The sequence below is a fragment of the Sciurus vulgaris genome (assembly GCF_902686455.1).
Source record: "Sciurus vulgaris genome assembly, chromosome: 5".
NCBI lineage: Eukaryota > Metazoa > Chordata > Mammalia > Rodentia > Sciuridae > Sciurus > Sciurus vulgaris.
In genome coordinates, this window is record NC_136465.1 from 12,417,975 (window position 1) to 12,442,445 (window position 24,471).

The window sequence follows — 24,471 nt, forward strand, 5'->3', positions numbered from 1 at the left end:
TTGGCAATACTCGAGGTGGTGGCATTGTTGGGTAAATCAGGCGGAGAATGACCTGTCCACTTCCGTATCCTCATTCCAAAGAAGCCTGAATAATTGACTTCGATATCTGCTGACTCTGTTGATGACTGGGGAAAAGCCCCCACTCTGCTGGGTGTCAGCCTGACCTGCTCTATTTATGCCTTGGATCCTCCTAGAATCTGCCCAAGAAAAATGTTGGACCCCAAGGGAGGCTTGGGGCAGCTTTCCATGATTACTAACATGGTAGGCTCTTGGACAGTTGAAAAATAGAGATATTCTGGATCATCTGGTCTCCATTTATAGAAAGGGGAGTGAAAAGTTAAATGACCTGTTCAAGATCATTTATCTAGAAAACAGTCCATCCAGGAACCCGACACACCCTAGGGGCTTCAGAGACATTTCATATTCTTCCACATCAGACTCATTAAAGAAAGACACCTCTGAATTGGTAAAAAGGTAGAATAGTGCAAAGTGAGAGATGGAAGGGTCCTATTATACATGACTTAGTTTAATAATTTCACAGATAAGGAAATGGGACCTGGCAAAGTTCGGTCTGCCCAATGTACTATTCCTCCCCACCCAGAAACTGAAAAATGTCAAAAATCCCCACACATCCCTGGGCCCTTGAAGGCAGACCTTGGGTGGGTGTCTGGAAGCAGTCTTTGTTTTCTTTCTTTATGTTCGTGGGTAGATTCTAATGTGCAGCCCATGCTGAGAACAGTCGTCCTGGGAACTGTCAAGGCTGTGAAGCAGGCCCCACATCCTTGACCTCCAGGGCTCCACTCTGCTGGGAGGAGAAGATGCCTGCTCCCGGCAGACCGTCTCCACCATGGCTCTGCATCAACATCATTCCTGTAAAATAGAATCGCTTACATTTGAATCTTGCCAATTCCTTCTGTAGAGTTGTAACTTTTTATTTTATTGCTGATTATTTCTTGAAATTAAGTTGGATCTTCTTTATATGTATTACATTTTAATTTTAATAGCAGACAATTAGATTTCAAGGAAAGAGCTTATTCTGTTTTCTGAATGGACTTACTCTCTTTGATTTAATTATAATGTTGGAAAGTTGATTGGCTCTGACTAACTGCATTTCTCCAACAAGAAAGAGAGGAGGAGAGAGAAAAAAGCAATCAAAACTTCCAAACCATAAGACTAAAGTCTAAACAATTAGTAACATGTCTTACTTTATCTGTCCCATCCCAACTGTTGTGGGGTGCTTAAAACAATGGGCTACTGATTAGGGAGTTGACAAATAACATGAAATTTACACCTCATAGTTTGGAGGCTGGGAAGCTCATGGTCAAGACTTCTGCAGACTCTGTATCTCCTAAGCACCCATCTCTGGTTCATCTGCAGAGCCTTCTAGTTGTATCCTCACAGGGTGGACCTGGAGACGAGCTGTCTGGGCCTCTTTTGTAAGGGCACTACCCCTACCCACCAGGGCCCCACCCCTTAGGACTTAATGTCTCCAAAGGCCTACCTCCTAAGACCCTCACCCTGGAGGTGAGGATTTCAACTTGTGAATGTCAGGGGACAAAGGTGGGTCTACAGCATCAACTAAGCAATTCTGAATCCTTCATGGCTCCTCCTTTCCTTGCAGGCAGAGTGTGAGTTGGGATTTGGGGTGAGCTGCAGAGTCACTTGCTCCATGGTGGGGCCATCTTTGCACTCAGACTCCTTCCAGTCACACCAAACTTTCTCTGGACTTCTATTTCAGACTCTAGCCAACTGCCTTCTGCCTTCTCTGTAAACTCCATAGTTCACATAATGTTATTTATCTGGCTACTAAGGACAGCCAGGGGTCAAGAAAGTCACCAGGATCAGCCATGATTTAGACAAGAAAACCTGTGTGACATGTGTGCGCATCTGCAGTGCTGACCTTCTCACTTTCTAGGTGAACTGCATGTCTTAAATGAAGACTGATTGGTTTGTTTAAGGCAAAGCCAGCTCATGGGCTCTATGGCAAATCTGTCCTCTTCTACATTTCTGAAGCTGGCAACTCTGCATGCAATTTACTGTCCCCAGAGGGCCTAGCTTGTGAGGCTGAGGATAACTCAGAAACAGTTGTCTGAATGGCTCAGTGGTGACATCTAAAGTTTTCACCATGAAGGGGTGTCAAAAGCGCACAGTGTAAACAATAAAGTTTGCTGAGTTGAACACCTCGTTAGTGGCAAAAGTTAGGACAGAAACAAGAGGGGTTTGTGCTGATGTAAATAATGGGATGAAACAGTGGTGGGAGGAAGCTCCTCTGCCTGCCCCTCTTGTAATAGTGACGGGCTGGGGAAGAAGATGAGACAGAATCCTTTGGGGTCCAGGCAGTAAACTCAAAACCTTAGAAAACAGGGAACTTCTGATGGATGCCGCCACACATATTAGTCAACTTCAGAACTGAAATACTAAAATAATGATTGATATTTTTTTTTTTTTGTTACCAGGGATTGAACGTAGGGGTGCTTAACCACTGAGCCCCATTCCTAGCTCCTGCAACCAGCATGCCAAACTCTTGGTCCACAAACTCTCGGTTCTGCAAGGGATGAATGGGGATTATAAAATAAGATTCCAGACACAGATCTTGAAGATGAAGCTGGATCAGGTGGAGCCTGCTCTCTGATGGAGATCCAGGTCTAAAGAGTTGTGCCAGCATCTTTATTTATATATGTTTCATTATCAGGTTAAAGACTATGTGGGCATTTATTCTTTGTATTCAGGAAAGTTACAGAAACCAGGACATCATGTGGCTTTTCCACAGTAGCAATCCACAGTTGTGAAGTGCAATGTTAGAAGCTTTGTGTAGCTCTTAAGAAAGTCCATTGTTTAAAGTTTTAAAGGAGAAGCAGAGCTGGTGAAATATTGTGGTTGTCTAGCAATAGATTTGCTTCCTTCCCAGGAGCTGTGTGCCTGAGATCAAGATCAGAGCTGATGAACTCTTGCACAGAACCTCCACATGCAGGGCATTGCCACAGCAGCCTAAGCATCCTGTGCCCTTGCACAGAAACATTCCCAGGCACTCGGCATGCCACAGCCAAGAGGTCATCAGAGACCCCTGATCTCAGTCACTGCTGTCCCAGCCTCTGTCTCCGCTCTCCACACCCAGTTCCCTTTTGTATTTTATTTAGAGACAGGATCTTGCTGAGTTGCTTAGGGCATTGCTAAGTTGCTGAGACTGGCTTTGAACTCATGATCCTTCTATGTTAGCCCTCTGAGCTGCTGGTATTAAAGGTGTGTGCCACCACACCCCGCTGAAATAATTTTTGGAAAAAAAATTAAAAAAAAAAACTATTTAAAATATTTATTTGGTTGTTCCCTATAACCATCTTTTCCAGCCCCATAATCATTTAAAATTTACAAAGGATTCTTTCTGAGTTATTTTATTTGGTCCCTTCAGCATCTCTGGGATGTGATTTCCCCTGTTTCATAGAGAAAGGACCAAGCCTCAGAGACCCCAGGGATGTGTCAAGGCCCCTAAGGTCAACCGAGTGATGCTTCTGAGACTCTGCTCTCCTAACCGGGCCCTGGGATGTCCCTACCATTCTGCATTCTGGGCCACTTCAGACAGTGGAGAGTCTATGCTGCTCTATCTGTGGCTATCACAGTGTCTATCACAGTGCAGCTCAGTCTTGGCTGCAGGTAAGATCCCCCAGGCTCAAGCCTTACTCTCTGAGAGCTTCTGATTTAATTTACCTAAGATTCTGATTTAATTTGGCTTGAGTATCAATATAATTTAAAAAATCTCCCTGGGTGATTTTGGTGTGCTTCCAAGGTGTAAAACCAACGGTTTAAAGGAAAGGGGATAGGGATAAGGTGCGTAACTCTGGTGTGCGTGTGTGCATGTGTGTGTGTGTGTGTGTGTGTGTGTGTGTGTGTGAGAGAGAGAGAGAGAGAGAGAGAGAGAGAGAGAGAGAGAGAGAGAGAGAAACTGTGCCTATCAGACTCATTTGTAGGATTTCTAAAGAATATTCTACATGAGTCTCACCCCTGGATGTATCAGAGATATGGTCTTTATTTGTTAGGGTGTGGGGAGGTTAAGTGGAAGAAATGTGGGATAGAGATTTTTATTTGGAAAGAAAAAAATTTTCTAGATGGTTCTGTTAACTGCCTATCTTCTGTACCACAAAAAAACTCAGATTGTGGGAATGGAATGTAACCTTTTTGGTCAATCAACAAATTGACTTTGTTGGCACCACCCCACTTCTTGAAACAGGTAGTGTCTATCCTAAGAGCTGGGAAGGTGGAGGTGCAGAGGGAAGGTGCCCTTTGTCAGGGGCAGAATGAACCACAGAGTGAATCTATGCGGAGACTCAGCTTCAGGGACAAACCTCCAAAGAAGTAAAGAGAGGGTATTGTTTCTCTCAAGGCATTTTGGACACCCAAGCCCTTCAAAGGGCTTGTCTGGCTCAGTCATTCACATGAGATTATTGATTTATGTTCAACACGTGTCAGGCACCTGCCTAGGCACAGAGAAATAGTTTTAACTTGTGATCTAGAAAAATCCATTATCTTTTAGAGTGAATGCTCCCGACAGCACTTGATGCCTTGCAGCTGGCTGGCACAGTACCTCAGCATCTGCAAGGCCAAGGTTGAAGATGGCTGGCTACAGTCAGATGAGCTAGCAATGGATTTGCTGCCAACACCAGACCCAGGGGATCCAGAAGTCGGGAATGTGAGATAATGGGACTTAACTGCAGTGCCAGGCTAAGAAATATTTCTAGGTTTCACTTGGCCAGTTTGACGGTTTAGCTCAGCATCACGGGAGATGAAGATTTAAATATGCAAAGAGTGCCCTCTACAGGGGAAGATGTGATTATTGCATGTCACCAGCCAGGTAAGAAAGAGGGTGGGGCAAGTGGCAGTGATTTCCCTGTCTCTGACAAGCACCCCAGTGATGTTAGAGCTCTCTCTCTCTCTCTCTCTCTCTCTCTCTCACACACACACACACACACTTTACCTACTTCTGTAAAAACATTGCTCTTTTTACTTTATGCAGCCACCCCACCTTCCCTTTCAGTCAATCTCTGCTAGTGCTGTGCACGCCCTGGGTTCACAGGCACAGAATCCTGTCTGGCAGGTGCCCTGTCCAGTTGGGGAGCCCAGACATGTGTACAGAAATCACTGGGTGTGCTGTTCCTTCAGTTCTGCCTTTGAAAAGCTTCTCTTTTCTTCCTGCTTCCCCTTCCTGCTCCAGCGTCCTGCCCTTCAGCCGAGACAAAGGCACAAGCCTGGACCGGCTCTCTGCTCAGCTCCTCCTCCCAGCTGCTGGTCTGGCCGTGTCCCTTCTTTTAAGACTCTCACGTGCTGCAGAGCCGGGGCGTGTGCTCACCTTTCCCTTGGCTCCTTGTCTGTTCCTCTGTTAAGCGGTCACCTCACCAAGAGCAGGAGGCGATTCTAAGAGATGGAGACTTTCTGTACCACTTAGTGTTGGAAGGACTTCTGTTTGAGTCTTTCTTCTTTTGCTAGAGGGCAGGGACCTTCTTCCATTCAGCTTTGCATTTAGTCACTTAGCATTTAGTGCAGTGTCTGCTGAAACTTGGTGTTTAATGAATGCTCTGCAGACGTTTGTAGACAAAGCTGTTTACGCATGATTTATTTAAAAATGAAAATACCAAACGTGTTCACACATACGTAAGTAAACAATGTTATTTCCACGGTGTGGTCAGTTCATATTCAATGAAATTATGTTTTGGAGAGTTTTCAAATTCCTGATGAAAGTTTTTAAAAAAATATTATAATGTATTTAGAAAAGGAAACTGTTTAAAATGTAATCTAATCTGTGCAAACTAGGCACAGATAAGAGTATTGACAGGAAATACTAAAACATGTTAACGATGAGTCTGTAATTTCCTGTAAGACCTTTTTTTCCCCCTATAATGAGGATGTATTACTTCTTCAGTCAGAAAAATAGCTATAACTAAGTTCCACCAAATGATAATTTCACTTCCACATTATTTTCAGGGCCCTTAGCATCCCCTATGGTACAAAGGATAGAAAACAAATTGCGCCGTCTGGTAATTTAGACCAGGCGCACTAGTTACCGTTTAGCTTCCTTTTTCTCAGTCTCCTCTTTTCTCGCAACCCACGTTGCAGCCATATTTAATTTCTGCTTCTCTTGAAAATGATTTTTATTAATAACCTCATTAGTAGAAAATTTGGAAAATTCTAAAAAGCATAAGGAAGCCAAAAGTGGCTGTGAAGTAGCTCCTATCCATATTTAACAATTTCCTTTCTTCTTAAATATCAAAATTCATTTGTTTGCATATTTATATTCACATGTACTGTGTACATAACATACATCGATCATGTACAATGTGCACAATACTGCACATTTCTTCTTTCATACAAACAGATGTTTCCTGATGGCATTAAGATTTGTTAAAAAAATGTCTTCTGATGTCATTAAAATATATACTGCTGCAGAGAATTGCATACAAATCTATTTCCTTAAGAAAGCTCATTGATTCCTTGAGTTTAAATATATCTCTCTAGCCCACACGTCTCTTTGCTTAGCACCTTAATAGCAATTGCAAATTTGACTTGCGCTCATTGGTATTCCAAATGTAATATCCCTAAACTAGACTGTTTGTCCTCTTCGCTTCCAGCTTGCTAAGGTGAGCTCCTCCCTCCACTAAGTTACTTCTGATGAAACTTGGAAGTCATATTTGACATCTTTACTTCCTATAGTGGGTCTTCCTCCAAAGGACATGCCCAAGTCCCAGTCCCTGGAAACTGTGAATGTGACCTTATTTGGAAACAGGGTCTTTGCTAAGATAATTATTCAAGGGGAAGCTTAGGAACATTGAGATGTTAATGAGTTTGAGTATTTGAAGCTTCATGAGTTGGGCAGTAAGAGGTTCAGCTCCTTGAGGGGCCTGAGAGGACACCTCTGTGAGGTGCTCTTGGAAGCAAGACTAAGAAAACACTCAAGTCCCTGGTTGGAGGTCAGTTAGGCGATTTCTGGTTTGTCAGGCTTTACAGCTCTCCTTTTACTGGTGACGCTGAGTTGAACTTTGGTTTCCAAGGAGTCATCTCAGTCAAATAACTTCCCATTCATTTTTAGAAAATTAATAAGTGAAGATGAAGTCATAATGGATGGGAGGGGTCCCCAAATCCATTGACTGGTATCTTTGGAAGAGAAAAGAGAAGGAGCTTTGGACTTAAAGATGCAGAAGAGCCGCTAGGGAACAGGGCCCCAGGAAGATGGCGCCACCACTGGAGCCATGCACCTGCCGTCCTGCAGTCCGCAGCCCCAGGAGCTCGGGAGAGGAAGGAAGGACCTTCCTTTGGAGCACTTTGGATGGAGCCTGGCCATGCCAGCACCTTGAGTTTGGACTTCTGCCTCCGAGAGAATGACTTTCTGTTGTTTAAAGCTACCAAGTTTGGGACTGATTGGTTTCCACCACCCTAGAATCGAATGCATTTCCCTCCTTCCGCATCACCAAACGAAGTGGGCTGATCTCCAGGACACCTCCAGTCCTGGCCCGGACTGTCCATCACCCTCACCCAGAGCGCCATCTTGTAGGTCTCTGTTCCATGCCAGTTGTCACCCTAGTGCCCTCTGCTCTTGTCCCGCCTTGGTGAGCTCTTAACAGCGCGCGCTGTAAGAGCCCAGGCCTTCCCTGTGGCTTCCCGTTTCACCTGCCCCTTTAATAAGTGTGCCACCTGACCCCAGGATCCTCCTCCACCTCCACACCTGCCACTCTGGGTCCTAACGCATGGGCCACGTGGACCTCCAGCTCTCAGGGCCTCGGTCTGCTGCCTCGCAGCGCCCCCTCCCGGCCTTCCTGGTTGCTCCACCCCTGCCCCCCACTTCCCAGAGGCCTCTCCGCGCGGCTCTTCTGCATTACACCCTGACGTGGTCCCTCAGGCCTTCCGCCGGGTCTCTGTGGCCTCAACCCAACCTGTATTCGTTCTTCACTTTAGTGACGGCTGGCTTGTGGCCCACCCTGTCACTGCCCTGGTGTCCCTGGTCCTCATTTTCATGGACTAGTGCAGTTCCTGACACTCTCGTCCTGCAGTACATCTTCTCTCTCTGGCGGTGCTCCGGGTTTATGAGAGGTCACAACGGTCGCGGCCGAAACTCGCCTGCAGGTCTCGCGGGTTGGAAGTCGGCTGAGGCGCCTGTGGACCTCTGAACAAGAGCAGAGCAGGTCCGGCCTGGCTTGGCAGGAGGTCGTTGGCCTGGAGCAAGGGCTCTGGGGTCGGTGGCCCTAGACTCCAAGGCCAGGTCTGTGACTCATGAGCACGTGGCCAAGAAAAAGTCAGACCCCTGGTTGGTAGGTTGGGAGTGGTTGCCCGCCTCCTGGAGTCGTGAGGAGTAAGAGGGAGATTAAGTGCCCAGGCAGAGCTCAGGAGAGCACAGCCACTTCTGCTGTCCTGGACGCCACCGTTACCAGGACTGCACCCGTGAAGCTTTGGAAATGGCCCCAGGCAGTTTTTTGGCAGCAGGCCAGGCACAGACTCTTCTGGGCGTGCCAGGTCTTTGGATAACTTGCTCGCGCCCAGCCCAGCTGCCTCTGCAGCCGGGTTTTCCCTACTGCCTGGCCTTGGCACCTGGCCTTGCCCTGAGGACTGGCGTGCCGCAGCTGGTCCCAGCCTGTGCCTTCTTTTTCCTGTGTCCCGGGAGCCTGGTGGCAGTCGGGAGGAAGTGGGTCTGAGCGCAGAGAGGAGAGGAAGGGAACCCAGCCCTGCACTGCGAGAATTGCCTGCAGCAGGAGGACCCTTTGCGGTGGTTCTCGGTGGCCCGGGCTCATGCCCAGCCCCAGGATGAACCGGAGGAGGGGCAGCGAGCGAGCGCCCCCTCCCGGCAGGGGTCTGCAGGCCGCCCGTCCTTCCTCTTCACGTTCCCTGGGCGCATAAAACAACAGGCCCCACCGGTAATGATTTCCTGTCCGTCCTCTGCACGGCATTAGAGAAACCCGTTTCCTTTTAATAGGCTATTCAGGGAAGAGAAAATCAATAATTTCTAGGCAGACGTTTCGCGGATGCAAATTTATACTGTTCAGATACTCAGGCCGCCAACCCCTCTCCTCTGAGAAACGGACTCTGTGGTTGTGTTTCTTTGGTAAAGTCAAACAGGGCCCCTCTCTGCGATGTGGATACAACGAAAGAAACCCTCGCGATCATGGACATGGTGCCAAGCTTTCTGTAGGGTCTCGGTTCCGTCTAGCTGCCCGGGGCCATGGTAGATGGATTCCATCATGTGATTTACAGATGGAATCTCTAGTTGAATTATTCTTGTTCAGACCCCGACGCATTAAAACAGGACCTAATGTGGACGGTTTTAGGTCTCATAGCCGCTTGACTAATGGGGCTGCAATAAAATGCAAAATATTTACAGGGTCTGGGGATCCAGAGGGAATCCCAGCCCGAGGTTTCCAGCCAGGCTGCCCTTCAGTCCAGTCACAGTTGCAGCGGAGTCTGCCCCAGGCTGTGGCTCATTAGCCTGCTTCTCCCTCGGTCCCCTGTAGGAGTTACCTACTGCCTGGGACAACTTCTCCCAAACGCAGCAGCTGGAAGCAATGATGGCTGAGTGTCTCACAGTCCCCCACAGTGAGGAACCCAGGGGCCGCCGAACTCAGGGGTCCTGCCTGGATCCCGGTCTCGGCCTGCCAATTCCACTGGCTTGTTGGTGGTCTCCTCACTCATTCATTTCCAAAAAGGCCCTGAAGTCTGCTGGAAAAGTAGACTACGATTGGAAAAGGCATTTGGAAGAGGAAGAAGAGGTGATCCATCGTCAGCTGCTAGTACTGCTCTCCTGATGAACTTGACACCCTTTACGTCCCCACGTAACTGGGAGGCAGTGGGGTAAATGGAAATTAGCTGGAGGTTAGAGAAGTGCAGTCCTGTCTGGAGATGCCCAACTCCTCTATGTACCTAGTGAGGCTGGTCAAGTTTCTTTAACATCTCTGAGCTTCAGTGCCCTGCCCATCAAGTGAGAGAAGTAACATTACCGATGGGGAATTCAACGTGACACTCCTTGACAGGCCTTTGTTGCCCACCCTGCTCTGCGGCAGGGGCTCCATGCCTTAGCTTACTCGTCCACCTCTCTTGGTCAAGTGGTCTGGAAGAAATTTACTAATGATCAGGAAATTAAAGAAGCGTCACAGAAATCGTTCCTCTTAGCAGGCTAGCCAGGGAAGGCGGAATCAATGCCTCCTGCTAAGGAGGCGCTGCTGGTGATGGTCCTCTTCACCATGTGGGTGGTTTTGTTCCAAACGCCATGGACAGATCTCATCCAGCCCATTCCACAGAGGTGACGACCAGGACATGAGGTGACTCCCAGGGTGTGTGCGTGTCACAGGGCAGTGCTGGAGGCCCTGCTGTGACCAAGGGCCCTCTCCTGGTTTTGGCAGGACATCTCAGATGCTTGGCCGCTGCACGCAGATTTCTTAGTACCTAGCCCAAGTGCTGGATTGGGGCCGAAGCGCTGGGTCGGTCTCTCTCTGGGCCACTCACTGACGTGTGTGTTTGGGTGACTCCCTGGGCCTTTCTGGACAAACTCATCATCTGTGAAATAGTCACCCTGATTGCATTCCCTCAGTACCCACCTCAGCAAGGTTTTGTGAATTCCAAGAGAAATGAGGAAGGAGAGCACTCTGCCAAGCAGAGTCACTGTCCGATTGCTGCCATTCCGGGGCCTGCTGTCTCCAAGGACAAAGCAGACTTCCAGCACATGGGGTCTGGGACGTTGGCACCAGGCATTTCACATCCACTGGGTTATGTAGAGTGGATGGTGGTTCCTGAATGCTTTTCAAACAGGCTTTACTGATCTGCTCACATAAGGTAGGCAGCTACTTGGTGAGTTGGAAGAGCAACACTGACAATACTCACTGTATTATAAACTCAAGCATGTTTAGCAATTACAGATATAATTTATCGGGTCTTTACAGTGGGGCTGATATGGCGCCAAGCACTCCACATAGATTATTTCATAACTGGGACTTCTGTATGAACAATTCTGGGTCCATGTGAATGTCATTTGGAATTGTGCAGTGCGTAGCCTGCTTGACTGTTCATGGAAATCCTGATCGTGAAAACCCCACGAGATACTTTTGTGTGAACTTTTCGTAGTTATTCTAACTGGTGGATAAAAATATGAGATTCGAAGAAATTAAGTAATGTTTTCATAGCAATAAAGTTAACGGGTTGTAAAGTCAGAATTCTAAAGACCGTGTTTCCATCACTACACGGTATGTTGTTTCATGGGCTCGGTGGAATTTGCAGTGTCTTCAGCTGAAGGTCGCTGGGCGCACAGCTGTGGTTGAGTGAGTTTGCTTACTGCTGCCGTGAGACAACACACGCGCCGTGAGACAACACAACACACGCGCCGTGGAGACTTCATGGTGGGTTTGGGGGAAGGCTTCAGGAAGCAGAGCTTTGCTCAGTACGGGATGCTCTCGGGAAGCAGAGGCGGGCAGACTGAAGCAGTACCGGACACGGCGACCATAGCCACTCCTGTCAGCCAGGGAAGGGGACGAGTGGGTCTGTGGCTTGGGCAACGTTCCTCACCTGTGTTCAGACCTGATGACCAGGGGTCTCCTGTGGCGACCCCTGTGGTCACAGAGTGGCCTTGTCTGATGATCACGTTTTGGGGAATTGTTCCTGCTTCCCAGGAGAAGGCGAGGGCCAGCTGGAGTGGCGGCCCCTCTCCCCGAGCTTCCCTTCTTCAGAATAAATGTGAGGGCGGCGCCGGGCACAGGCCAAGTGTGAAGCCAGGTTCTCCAAACAAAGGCAACCGTCTAGCGATGGAGGAGGTAGAACGTGCGAGAACACCAGGTCTTCACTGCTCCGTGAGTGGCCGCAGGCGGTAGGTCACCTTCTGTGGCCCATTGCAACCCACACTTGTCTTCCCCAGGTACGATTGTCCCGTCCCGATGGCAATTCCTGTGACAAGTGCCGTTTCTTCTCCTGAGTGGTTCAAGTCGGCCTCGGTGTGGGACGACCGGGGTTTAACACCCCTTCGGTATAACAGGGTTGAGAGAGGGAATCTTTGAGAGGTGACAGGTCGCAGTGGCTCTGCTCTCGTGAGCTGATTACTGCTATTATTACCAGAGTGGGTTAATTATCTCTGGAGTGAGTTCTGAGAAAAGCATGCTGCTCGGTGGACTTCCTCTGCCTCCTGCAAGCTCACCAGCACATAACGTTGCTGCCATGTTAGGACCCAGCTTGGGCCTGGTGCTGGAACCATTCTCTTGGACTTCCTTGCCTCCAGAATAGTGAGATAAACTTTTGTTGTTTTTAACTTACCAGGTCTCAGGTGTTTTGTTACAGCCTAAGAAAACAGTCTAAGAGAAGATAGAATAACACTGTGGTAAAAACATGTATGTTGAGTCATGCAGATGTGGTGTCAAGTTCCACCTGTAACTTAAGGGGCCTTTGCTGGATCAAAGAAATGAGTGGGAACCTGCAGGGAGTTGGCTGTAGAGTGTCCAGCATCTATGACATCTGTGCAGGGTGGGGTGACAAGATGAGAACTCTGGCAAAGACATCCTAGTGATAGGTGAGGATGCACATCAAGAAGACATCAGAAAATCATCAAGAAAGACAAATGGCATGCAGAAGAGGCGAGAGCCACCTGAGCTGGGGGCTTCACCATCGCAGCAGGGGGTGAGGATGAGATGGTGAGAAATTCAGCTCTCAGTTTCTTTTAAAGAGGAGGTGACCAATAACCCAAAGGTTTAATTCATCTGTGGGTTCAAGATAGTTTGTCTCAGGGAAATGGAGGCAGGCAACCTTGAACCCTGAAATAACTGAACCCCGAATAATTTCTGAAGTGTGGTAGACAGGCAGGAATACATTTAGCTAGGACCACCCTCTGAAGTAGTGATCCAGTCTGCCCACGGCGCGGACTGAATCCTGACTGCCTCTGTCAGGAATCACCTTGCTCTAAGATATGACTGTATCAAAAATTTTGTTTTTTAACTCAAAACTTTAGAAAGATTTCAGAAGACCCCATAAAATGAGTTAAACAATAGGCATGTGACAGGCTGGGAAGGGAGATGTTTGCCATGTTGGAAAACTGCATATCGGAGGCATTGATATCCAGAATATAAAAGAACTCTAGACAAACCAGTGAGAAACATGGGGACCTCTGGAGAAATGGATAATTCAAAGAAAACGAGACGATTCATAGGAGAGGTATGAGCTGGTTGCAGGCCTGGGAAGATGTCTTACGTCATCAGTGGTTAGTTCACAGTGGATTGAATTGACAAGATAGGTCTCTAAGTGCCTCAGTTGGATAAAAATGGTCAGTTATGCCATGAAGAGTGGACAGGGATGCAGGGAAGGAATGACCATCTGAGGCAGCCCGTGGGGGTGCTCGGCTCCAAGACTCACGGAAACTGGGTACCAAGTACTTTAAGATCCCAAGCCCACTCCTGGGCGTTTCCTGCAGAGAAGCTTGCAGGTGTGTGGGGATCCACGTGAGGGTGTGTGTGGAAGCTGGGGAGACCCGGCTGTCCATCTCCAGCGCGTGGAGGAGTGGGGGAGACGGAGCTCTGTGGAATACTGTGCGGCCTCTGGGGTGGTGGAATCGTGGCCTACAGCTGCCTGGGTGGTAAAACACAGGGCTTGGTAAGGGAAAAGAGCAGCCCAACTTACAAGCACAATATTCATGTCAGCTGAGCACAGTTACACACCTAAAGCACATTTTCACAATGACACACGCATATTCAAGAAGCTTTATCAAAGCCATTTCAGTGCGTGCCTGCAGAAGAGAGGGAAGGCCGTGAGGGCAGAGATGGAACTGAAAGAGAATTGCATACCTCCGGCCGGAGCCCCTCTTTCTCCAGTGGGAGATGGCAGGAGGTGATCCCTGGGAATGAGCACTGGGGGAAAATGGCCGTGTCCACTGCTCTGCTGTTACCTTTAGTACAAGTGCATATTTCACAAGCAGCATCCATGGGTGTAAGTTTGCAAAACAACTTGACCTAATTCATAATTATGCTCCAGCAGGTCGGCCCAGGGCCCTGGGGGACCAGGTTTCTCCTCCTGGTGGTCTTGGTTCTCCACCTTGCACTCGTTCAGGTCTGAGCGAGGGGTGCTTGCAGAGAGCGCTACTGAGGTTTGAAATTGCTCAGGGCTCCATCTTTCTCCATCACTCAGTTCTGAAGGCAGCCTGCTCTTCCAAAGGACCCTGCAGTAGGTCTGCAGTGGGTTTGCAGCACATGACAGGAGAGGTCTGTTCTGCTCAGCCCATGCAGTGTCCTGGTTGACAGTGACCCCTGAAGCTGAGGGAGGGTGAGCTCCTAATTTTCCTGGGAAGACTGTCTGCTAAAGGGATCTGAAGGAATAGATTCCGAATTGTGTACATTTTCCTTAGACTCTAATTTCCTGTAGCTATTCTAAAATACTGTTTCTGGTTGTCGTGCTTTGAGATTTTGCTCTTTAACATGTTCTACTCACACCCTTAAGTTATTCCTGTCTGTCCTACCTCTTGTAGATAATATGCAATGTCCCTGTCTCCTCGGGCCTCAGCTACCTGCAGAGCGAGGGACAGGTGGAGGTTTGCTGGGCTGCTGAAGATCTGATTCTTAATTTATTCAACCAGCCTTTGAGCACCATCCTCAGTAAGGATAGTTCAGTGGGAAGAGCATTAATTATGAGATCTGCAGTTAATTACTCCACCTGCCATTTGCTTATCAATTAAGTTGGAAAACACATAGCCTGCGAAGGACCTGGTGAGGGTCAGGGGTGACACGGTCACCCTGCCACTCCCTGGCAGGCCCTGGATAGACACCAGCCGTTACCATTTGGACCTTCACATTTTGCTTTCCCTAACACGACTAAGTCTGCCCCATCTGCGAGGTGACGCATTTCTTAACAAAATACAGAAAATACAATACCTGAGTCATTTTTCTCACCCACTCTGCTGGTGTTTCTTTCCATGACTGCCTTTCTCAGCTCCCAGGGAAAGGCCTATCATTCCCGTGGGAGGTGGTGATTTGTTCCTGACTCAAGAAATAGCATTGCTCCCCGCCCTCCTCAAATTGCCGAGTACATCAAACTTTAGTAACTCTGCCTCTGGGAAGAACATCTTAGCTGTGCGAAGGAGTTCCCTGCCACTGATCTTCTTTGTCTCTCCAGCCCCCAGCCTATGCTTCTGTCTTGAAATGAGAGGTGATTGACAGGTGCTCAGGACTGCTTCAAGGCCCCACCATAGAGTTCACCTCCAGGGGCCCATGGTGTCCCTGGGGTTGATACCATAACAACTGAGGAAAACCAGCTGCTGCTCTCAGTGGGGGAGAGGAATGCAATTCCTCGTATCCAGAACCCATTGGTTATGGAATATTTGCTATGAATAATGAACATGCACTGACACATCAGTGTTACTCCAAACCCATAGTTCACACTGGAGTGCACTCTTGGTGTTGTGCACTCTATGGGTTTGGACAAGCAATAATGATGGATATCCTTCATTGTAGCATCATAGAGCAGCTTCGCTGCCCTTAAAGTCCTCTGTGCTATTTGTCCCTCACCCAACCCCCTCAGGAATCCCAGGCAATCCTGATCTTTTTCCTCTTTCCATAGGTTTGTCTTTTGTGTCTCATTTATTTAGAATTGTACGGTTTGGAACCTTTTCAGACTGGCTTCTTTCCCTTAAGATTCCTCCTATCTTCTCGTGGCTTGATAGATCATTTCCTGTGAGCACTGAATAGTATTCTGTGGTCTGGAAGCACCACCGTGTGCTGTTCTCTTCACCTTCTGCAGGACGTTTCAGTTGTCTCCAGGTGTTGGCAGTTATGAGTAAAGCTGCTGTAAACACCATGTGCCGGATTTCCTTTGGACACATTTCTAGCTCCTTTGGGGAACTGCCAAGGAGAGTGATTGTTGGAGCCTATGGTTTAGTTTTTGTTAGAAAACCTCCAAACTGTCTTCTGCAGTGGCTGTACCATTTTGCATTCCCATGAGCAATGAAGAGAGTTCCTGTGGCTCCACATCTCCATCAGCATTTGATGGTGTTGGTGGTCTGGACTTTGGCCATTCTAATGGACATGCAGTGGAGTCTCATTGTGGTCTCATTTGCATTTGCTTGATGGCATATAAGGTGGAAAATCTTTTCACATGTGCTATGATGTTTTTGTCTTCCCAAAATTCAAATGTCAAAACCTATTCAGCATTGTGATAGGGTTAGGAGGTTGGACCTTTGAAAGGTGATTCCATCATGAGGGCACCTGGATGGTATCCGTGATCTTATAAAATAGCCAAAAGGAAGCTCATTTGTTTCCTTCCACCATGAAGACACAGCAAAGACACCATGATGAACCAGAAAGCTGGTCCTCACCAGACCATCTTCAGCTTGGATTTACCAACCTCCAGAACAGTGAGAAGTAAATTTCTTTTGTTTATAATAAGTCAACCAGTCTAAGGTATTTTGCTACAGCAGCAACAACAAACTATGATAACATTTATTTGCCATTTGGATATTTTTCTTGGTGAAGTGACTTGTAATATTTTTTATTTTGTTCTTTTTCCTTACTAAGCTTTGTTATATGCAAGGTATACAGAATGTCTGAAGGAAGCTGATTTATATTCTTTGCTGCCCTGAGCAGCCTCTTTGGGTCTCCACTGCTGACCTCCTTCTCCAACTGGAGCTTTGCCAACCCTACAGGTTGAGCCTCACCCCCAGCATGGGCCCTGTATTGGTAACACAGAACACCCTGAAGCAGGAAACAAGGACTTCCAGGCATGCCATTCCCTCACAGACACAGGCATGATGCTGATGGCCTGCTTCTTTGTTCAGACTGCTGTGAACTCCAGTTTGCAATATCTCAGTACATGGGAAGATGGACTTGTGCAGAGGCGTGTCCTGCTGTACCAAGACCAAGGAACACTACAGAAAACCCAGAGGAGAAAATCCACGGACAGGTAGCTGGGGCATCAATTCTATAGGAAATTCACAGTGATTGCTCTGAGCAAGCATTCTAAAGCTTTATGTGTTCCCTAATAAACCCCTCCCCAGCTTCCTGAGAAAAGGCTTTGGACTTTATCCAACTTATAAAACTTGCTGACTATGCGAGAACGTAGTAACACATGCAGGTTGGCTGCCTTGCCTTTTGCCAGGCTGCTTGCAGCTATTAGGTGCTGTTGGAAGACACGCCTGCAATGCAGGGGGAGACCCCCTCCAACCACACAGGTTGCTGCAGTGCGGTGCAAGCTCAGTTCCGGGGCTTCCAGGGCAAGGAGGTGATCCTGAGCAGGCAGCCGGTGAGGTAGTGGCACTGTCAGAGTCTCCCTAAGAGGGTGCCTGCCATGTTCCTACCCTTTCACGGCCTGACACTCCTAACACCGCTTCCCGACGTGACTCTGGCTTCTTGGTTTTCTGGAGCCAGCCCTTGTTTCTTGATCGCGTCTCTCTGCTCTGTCAGGGGCTGCCCGGGGGTGTGGCCATGGGCTTCAGGTCCCACACAATGAGATGGGTGTTCTAAGCACTTGGGTATCCTTCTTGACAAAGAGATGTCCTCATAGGACTGCCGCTGAAAACTCATGGCTGACCTTGGCAGGGAGTACGCTCCAGCAGGACTGGGCCTGAGCCACAGCTGTGCTCCACTCTGCTCCCCCTGAATCTGAGAGCCTCAGGCTTCCTCCCCGAGCTTCCCCATCGAGTGTCAGGCCTATACACTTCCTCTTGCTGTCCCTGTCCTGCTTCTCTCCCTTCATGTCCTGATAAGTGATTGAAAAGCCCACATCTTACCCAAGCTTAAGGCTAAGCCTACGTGTCCATGACGTGGATGGAACCTTCGTTGACTACCACGGAGCTGAGTGATTGTATCTTTCCCACTGTGAGGGGCCTCAGCGGCTGCCATCTCGTTGATCCTTATCTCAGTCCACCACCTACACACTGACCCAGTCTCTATTCTGTCAGGTGCTGCTGGGGCACAGGCAGATAACATGGATGTCCTCGCCAGCCCATGGTGAGACACTGCCAGCCACACAGAACAGGGTGACGGGACTCAGGGATGACTCCTGGGGTGGAGCTTACTGGGGCAAGGAGAATCAGTGTTGGGTTTGGCCTCGGTGGTGGACGTCTGTCATTCTCACTAGCCATTTGGCACTACTGAATATCCTTGCTAGGTTGGAGAGTGTCCCCTGCTTTGGAAGTCCACATTGCCAAAGATAGAGTCAGAATCTTGCTTCCCCAGTAACCCTATGCTTGGGCGCGGATTGTGACCATCGGCTCCCTGGGGCAACGCTTGTGAAGCTCTGAGCTGCCCTTCATCTGGCCGTGCAGACAGCAAGTCCATCCAGACTTCAGAGGCAGCTGGGGTGCCGTGCTTCCAGGCACAGCCTCCGAGCCCAGGGCCAGCAGCCCACTCTGGCATCTGTGCCCAGGGATGGGAGTAGCTCATCTCCCTGAACAGTCCCACGGTGGTGATCCTGGGCATAGTCCCTGACTTTTAGCCTGATTTAGTCTGATTATCTTGTCCTCCTGGGAACCTAGTGGGTTACCACACCCTTCAACTATCTATCTGCCTAAGTTTACGAGACTTGATCGCTTACGTACGAGCGAGATCCTTGAATAGTTTCTGTTTGTGGCATTTGAGAAACTAGTTAGATATGTAGGGGGATCTTAGGCTGGCAATGGAAATATGACCTGTTTAGTGGAGGGGTCACGGCTAGGGTTTATGTATTGGAGAGACGTTGATGTAGAGAGGGCCTCCGAGTCAGAAGAGAGCACCGCGGGGTCCTCCGCAGAAGAGGGCCATCCACGGGGCACCGGGCAAGGAGCTCAAGCAGAAAAGCGGGGCCACAGAGGCAGCAGCTCCCTCACCTGTCATGAGAAGAGCTAGTTCACATGGAAGCCAAGGCAGACTGTTCCAGAAAGAGGTAGAGATTGGAGGGGTGTTTGCCACAAGCCAAGGAATGCCAGGAAACCCAGAAGACTGGAAGACAGGGCGAGATCTGTGGCTGGAGTTTCAGAGGGAGAAGGGGCTGCCCAAACCTTGATTTTGGACTTCCAGCCTCTGGAAGTGAGAAAGAACGAACTGCGACTGTGTGAAGCTGCTCAGTTTGTGGTGCGGTTGCCTTGTGTATGTGGCCAGAGAAACTAGAGGCAGAGTCTGGTCCTGGGAAGTATAAGGCTGCTGTAACCATACCCCAAATGTGGGAAGCGGCTTTGGAATTGGGGCGGTGGGTGGGTTCAGGAAGGAGGGATTCTCAGGTAACCTGGATTGCTTTGGAGAGATTGTTGGTAGGAATACCCACCTGAAGGGCAATTCATGAGTCGGCTCAGAAAGAAGAGAGAGAGGCTCGAGAAACACCTATATTTGTTCTCTAAAGTGACAGAGGCAGCTTCTGTGAATAATATGCAGAATGTTACTAGAAATAACAATGCTAAAGGTGCTTCTGGCGAGGTCTCAGGAGGAACATGTTATGGGGACATGGGAGGAAAGGTGACTCTTTTAAATTGGCAGAGATTTATGTGAATCACGTTCTATGATTGGGTGGAAAGTTGGACTTGTCACCAATGAACTTGAATATTTAGCTGAGGGAATTTTCAAACACTAGGCTCTAGATATTCATTGGTCTGTTCTTTAGAAAACCCTGATGGATGAGAATTAAAGGCGATTAAATGAGATAGTGCATGCAAAACTCTCAGCAGGGTTCCTGTGTAGACTAAGAGCCTAACTCTGATAAGCCAAGATTAAGGATGTGGCCTCCACATACCAGAAAGCCGTGGACAGACTGACCTGCGCCTGGCACTCTCGAAAAAAAACAAAATAAACACAGCAAAAGTGCAGAAGAAAGCCTGCTGTCCTCCTGCAGGTCATAGTGGAAAGGGTGCTGGGTCTGGAGGTGGTCTGGAGAGGACAGCCCTGGATGTTGCTTCATTACTTGATGCTTCTCAGATAACACCGAAGGCTTCAGGGTTAAAGAAAAGTTTTCATAGATTAGGCTCCTTTCCCCCCCTTTAATTGTTTTGTTATTTATTTATTTATTTATTTATTTATTTATTTATTTATTTATTTTGGTGCCAGGGATTGAACTCAGGGGTACTCAACCACTGAGCCACGTCCCCAGCCCTATTTTGTATTTTATTTAGAGACAGGGTCTCACCGAGTTGCTTAGCACCTTGCTGTTGCTGAGGCTGGCTTTGAACTTGCCATCCTCCTATCTCAGACTTCCGAGCTGCTGAGATTATAGGTGTATGATACCCACCTGGCTAGTTTTGTTATTTTATTTTATTTATTTTTTAAACATATGTGAGAAGTCTTTTTTTTAATAATTTATTTATTTTGATTGAGAAGTCTTTTTATTTTAATGTAGTATTGGACTAAATATTTCATACCTTGTAATATTGTTGAAATATAGGTACTAAGACAGACTCAGGGAGAACTGCTGTCACAAATGTGTTTGGTGTCCTTGAAATTCTAGCCGGTGCAGGAACCTTAGTAACAGATGCAAGAATTAGAGCATTTTTAAAGGTTGAGATGAAAGTATTAGTAGCAGATGATATAATTTTTCCTCCCAGGTCTAATGTAACTCCACTCAAATACCAAAGGAAGTTTACTAAGAGTTTAAAAAGCTAACATGTTATTCTCAAGGTCATCTAAAGGACTACACAGATGAGAATATGGAAGTAGTGTGTGTGTGTGTGTGTGTGTGTGTGTGTGCGCGCGCGCATGTGCACGCACGCGTCTTATCAGATATCAAAGTATTATAAAACTGCAGGACATTCAAATAATGTGAGACTGGCAAAATGATAGGTAAATAAAATAAGCTCAAGAAAAGGATCTTACTGCATCACATCAGGCATAACATAAAGGTGGAATTACACATCACAGGAGAAAAGAAAAGTCCATTTATTTCCACTGACATTTTTGAGCAACCCCTTTGTGTCTGACCCTGTGTTAAGTTAGAAGATACAACCATAAGCATGGTAAATATGATAAACCCTATGATCTCAGCAAGCTTAAGATCTTCACAGGAGACAGACAGGTAGAGATAACTCAGAGCCTCTGAGCCATGGAAGTGGTAGAATGGAGGAATTACTGGGAATGTTCCCAGGGAGTCTTGACCCAAGCTCAGGGTTACGGGCTTTCCTTGTGGAAGTGACATGGTATCTCTCCTGCCTCCAGAAGGGCAGAGGAGGTAGTCAGGTGAGGACTGAAGATATTCTAGAAGGAGCAAGCATTGGGTGTCCAGGCCCAGGGTCCACGGAGGGCATGGCAGAACTGGGAGCCATATTAGTCCAAACTGACCCAAGCTGGGGAGAGGACAGAGTGTGGAAGAAAGAGTGGGAGACTTAGGAAGAGCCCACTGAAGTCATCATTCTTGTTATTTGCTAAGCAGATATTTAAGAGAAGCTGGAGACCCATGGGATGTAATAAGATGCCCTGGGAGATGGGACTGCGACGTATAGGATTCAGACTCAGGTCACAGTAGGGAAGAGCATGTTTACAGAGGTAGGAAGAAGGAGGTGATGAATTAACTTGCGCACAAACATGTAACTGATATTTGTGACTGCTATTCTACGAATGTAGTTGGTCACCTAATTGAGAGAATTTATTGATGTATTACCTTAGGACAGACATAAAAAGAGATTCCTGATGGATCTCAAGAAAATGAAATGAAACTCAGCAAACTGAGAAAGAAAATACAAGACCATACAGCAAAACTCTTATTAATAACTTATTTTTGGAAGATCACCTATGAAGTGACCTTTGTATTTTCCCTTATGTAGTTGCCAGATTTTCTTGCAAACTTGTAGTACTTAACACCTTTAGAGAAAAGCTAAGAAATGAAAAATGTTGCTTGTAGTTTCTGACTCATATCAATGTACCTAAGGGGTGTCTACAAAGATACGCAGGCTGAGCTTCCCACTGTGAGCTACAGGTCTGGCTTCTCAGGAGACAGCGCCATGCGTACATTCTGGAAGTTCACATCAAGTGGTGGGCGCTCTGGACAGCAGTGCAAAACCTCACAAGTCTCTGCCTGTCTTCTGGGGCTTACATCCCAGATCAGAAGCACAGCCTAGTAGTGGAATGGAAAAATGGGTTGAGCTGGTGTGACCACAGGATATGCAAACGTCAGTCTCAGAGCTGGCGGGGGACTCAGTTGATTGCATTTACAAATGAGGAAATGAAGGCTCAGCTGGAGGGACTTCTTACCCACCTACTTAGATGCCACAAGGGCAGGGCCGGAGTTCAGATCTCTTCTTCCTGGCTCAACATCCTTGCAATGTAATCACATTGTCTTCCAGGATCAAGTCTTAGCATTTGCTAAGCCAGATAAGAGTGTTTGCAGAGTGGGGTTTGGGAAAGATCCATATAGTTCTGTCTTTGTAATAAGTAATCATAAAATAATGTGTCTTTAATACTGGATGATTTCCATTCAGTCAACAAACAACTCTTATCAGGTTCCTGCTATTGTGCAAGGTTCTTTCTTGAGACTAGGGCTGTGATCGAGCAGATTGCTCCTGCTATTTTTTTGAATTTACATTCTCTGGAGAGAGAGATACTAAAAAGCCAACGTCAATGATTCTTGTTTTCTGGGGTAGCAGTGTTCTATAAAGTCATCTGGAACACTGAATTCACAAATACTGAACAGCGGCTCGTAGGGGAATTACAGACTTATGATCCTGTGACCTCTCTGGTCATGACATTTTTTTGTCGATCAGTCGATACATACCCTTGTTTGGTGTGTGTCTATGTGTAAAGACACCTTATTCAACATGCACTCTTGATTCACTCACTCTATTTATGCTTGATCTATCAAAATGTATAAATGCATTCTACTGTCATGTACAACTAATTAGAACAAATAAAAAAAACAAACACTAACTCAGCAGGCAGTGCTGACTCAAACCTGAGCAAAGTTGGCCAGCACAGCCTCTCTGCATGGTCACATGCCGTCGTCTGTGCTCAGAACACTAGCCCCACTTCCGCATTAGGCTTGTGGACCATTTTTGACGTGAAATCACCAACAGAAGCACAATCATGTGACAGTCACTAGTCCATAAAGGGATGGGAACTGAAATAAAGAGGCCGAGTATCACCCTGTTTGACCTCAGCTGGGGACAAGTGCCTTGGGGACTCGACTTTTTTTTTTGCCACTCTCTGCATACCCCCAAACGACCACAAAAGCCCTGAGAATGTTGGTTAAGGCGTTAGAGAGATTTCAGTGAGGAGGCGGGTTTGCAGAAGAGGGATGAAGAGTTTCGGCGGCACACGGTGAACTGCTTCACGGCCACTGCGACTGAGCTGACCACGATGGCGACAGAGAAACGTTTCACAGGGGGTGTGGAAGTCACAAAAGCTCCTCAGGATGGAGTCAGAGCCCAGGTCTGAAGGATCTGTGGGTGTCGGCTGGGCCAAATGGGGAAGAAGGCAGACCATTTCAGAACCACGTGGGCAAGGGCCTGACCAGGGAAGAGGCAGGGTGTTTCCAGGGCTCAAAGTCCCTTGTCCCTGGAGTTCCTTGACGGGTGGGAGGTGGGGCCAGGTTATGCAGGACCCTGTGACTCCATTGCAGGACTTCGATCTTTATTCTAAGAGCAATAAGAAGCAAAGCTAAGCGGTCATACAGATTTTGTGTTTCAAAAAGTTCCCGCCTCTGTCATCTGAGTACAAAGAAAGTGATTGGAGGGGACTGAGAGAGCAGGGAGGCCACTCAGGCTTATTTCAGTGAAAGGAGAGATCCTGCTGGGGCTAGGTGAGGGGACAGGGGACTGGCCATGTCGGGATTAGTGTCATGTGTCTGTGCTACTGTGTAACTCAGGGGCTGTTTTCAGAGGAGGGGCACACCAGAGAAGGTACAGATTTGGAAGAGAAGCCCAATTTTTTCTTTCTTTTCTCTTTTACCACTGACTGTTCTTCCTTTAATCTTATATATCATTCCTAAATTTTAGTTATGTGCTAATAGTGCATTATAATTATACACAATACTGGAGTCTATTGTGACATATTCATTCATGCACGTAGCAATTTGCTCCATTTCTGTCCCCAGTACTTCCCCTTCCCTGATCCACATCCTCTACTCTACTGACCTCCCTTCTATTAATATATTTTTAATTGGCACATTACAATTATACATAGTCACAGAAGCAGGTGGCATAATTGGCTGATTTTATTCCCCTGGGGCCTTTTCTTTCCTTCCCTTCCTCCCTTCCTTTTGACCCCCTTCCTCTGCTCTACTCCTAAAACGCTTGTGAAACACTGTCATCTATGGGGAACTATACCCACTGAGACCCTCCTTCAAGGAAGGACTTGCTATCCAGCTGTGGAGAAGACAGACTGCAGCGAGTCATCAGAGGTTGGCAGCCTGAGTGACCGAGGACATCCCTTGCCAAGGGCAGGCCACATCAGGTGACAGAGTGTGGGACTCTGCAGGCACTGCTAGCTCCAGAGCTCCCTGCAGAGGTAACCAAGAGGAACCTGGATGAAGTTCAGCTCTTTCCTTGAATCCCTCCTCTCTCCTCCTTCCCTGATTTCTACAAAACATCTGACATCCCAAACT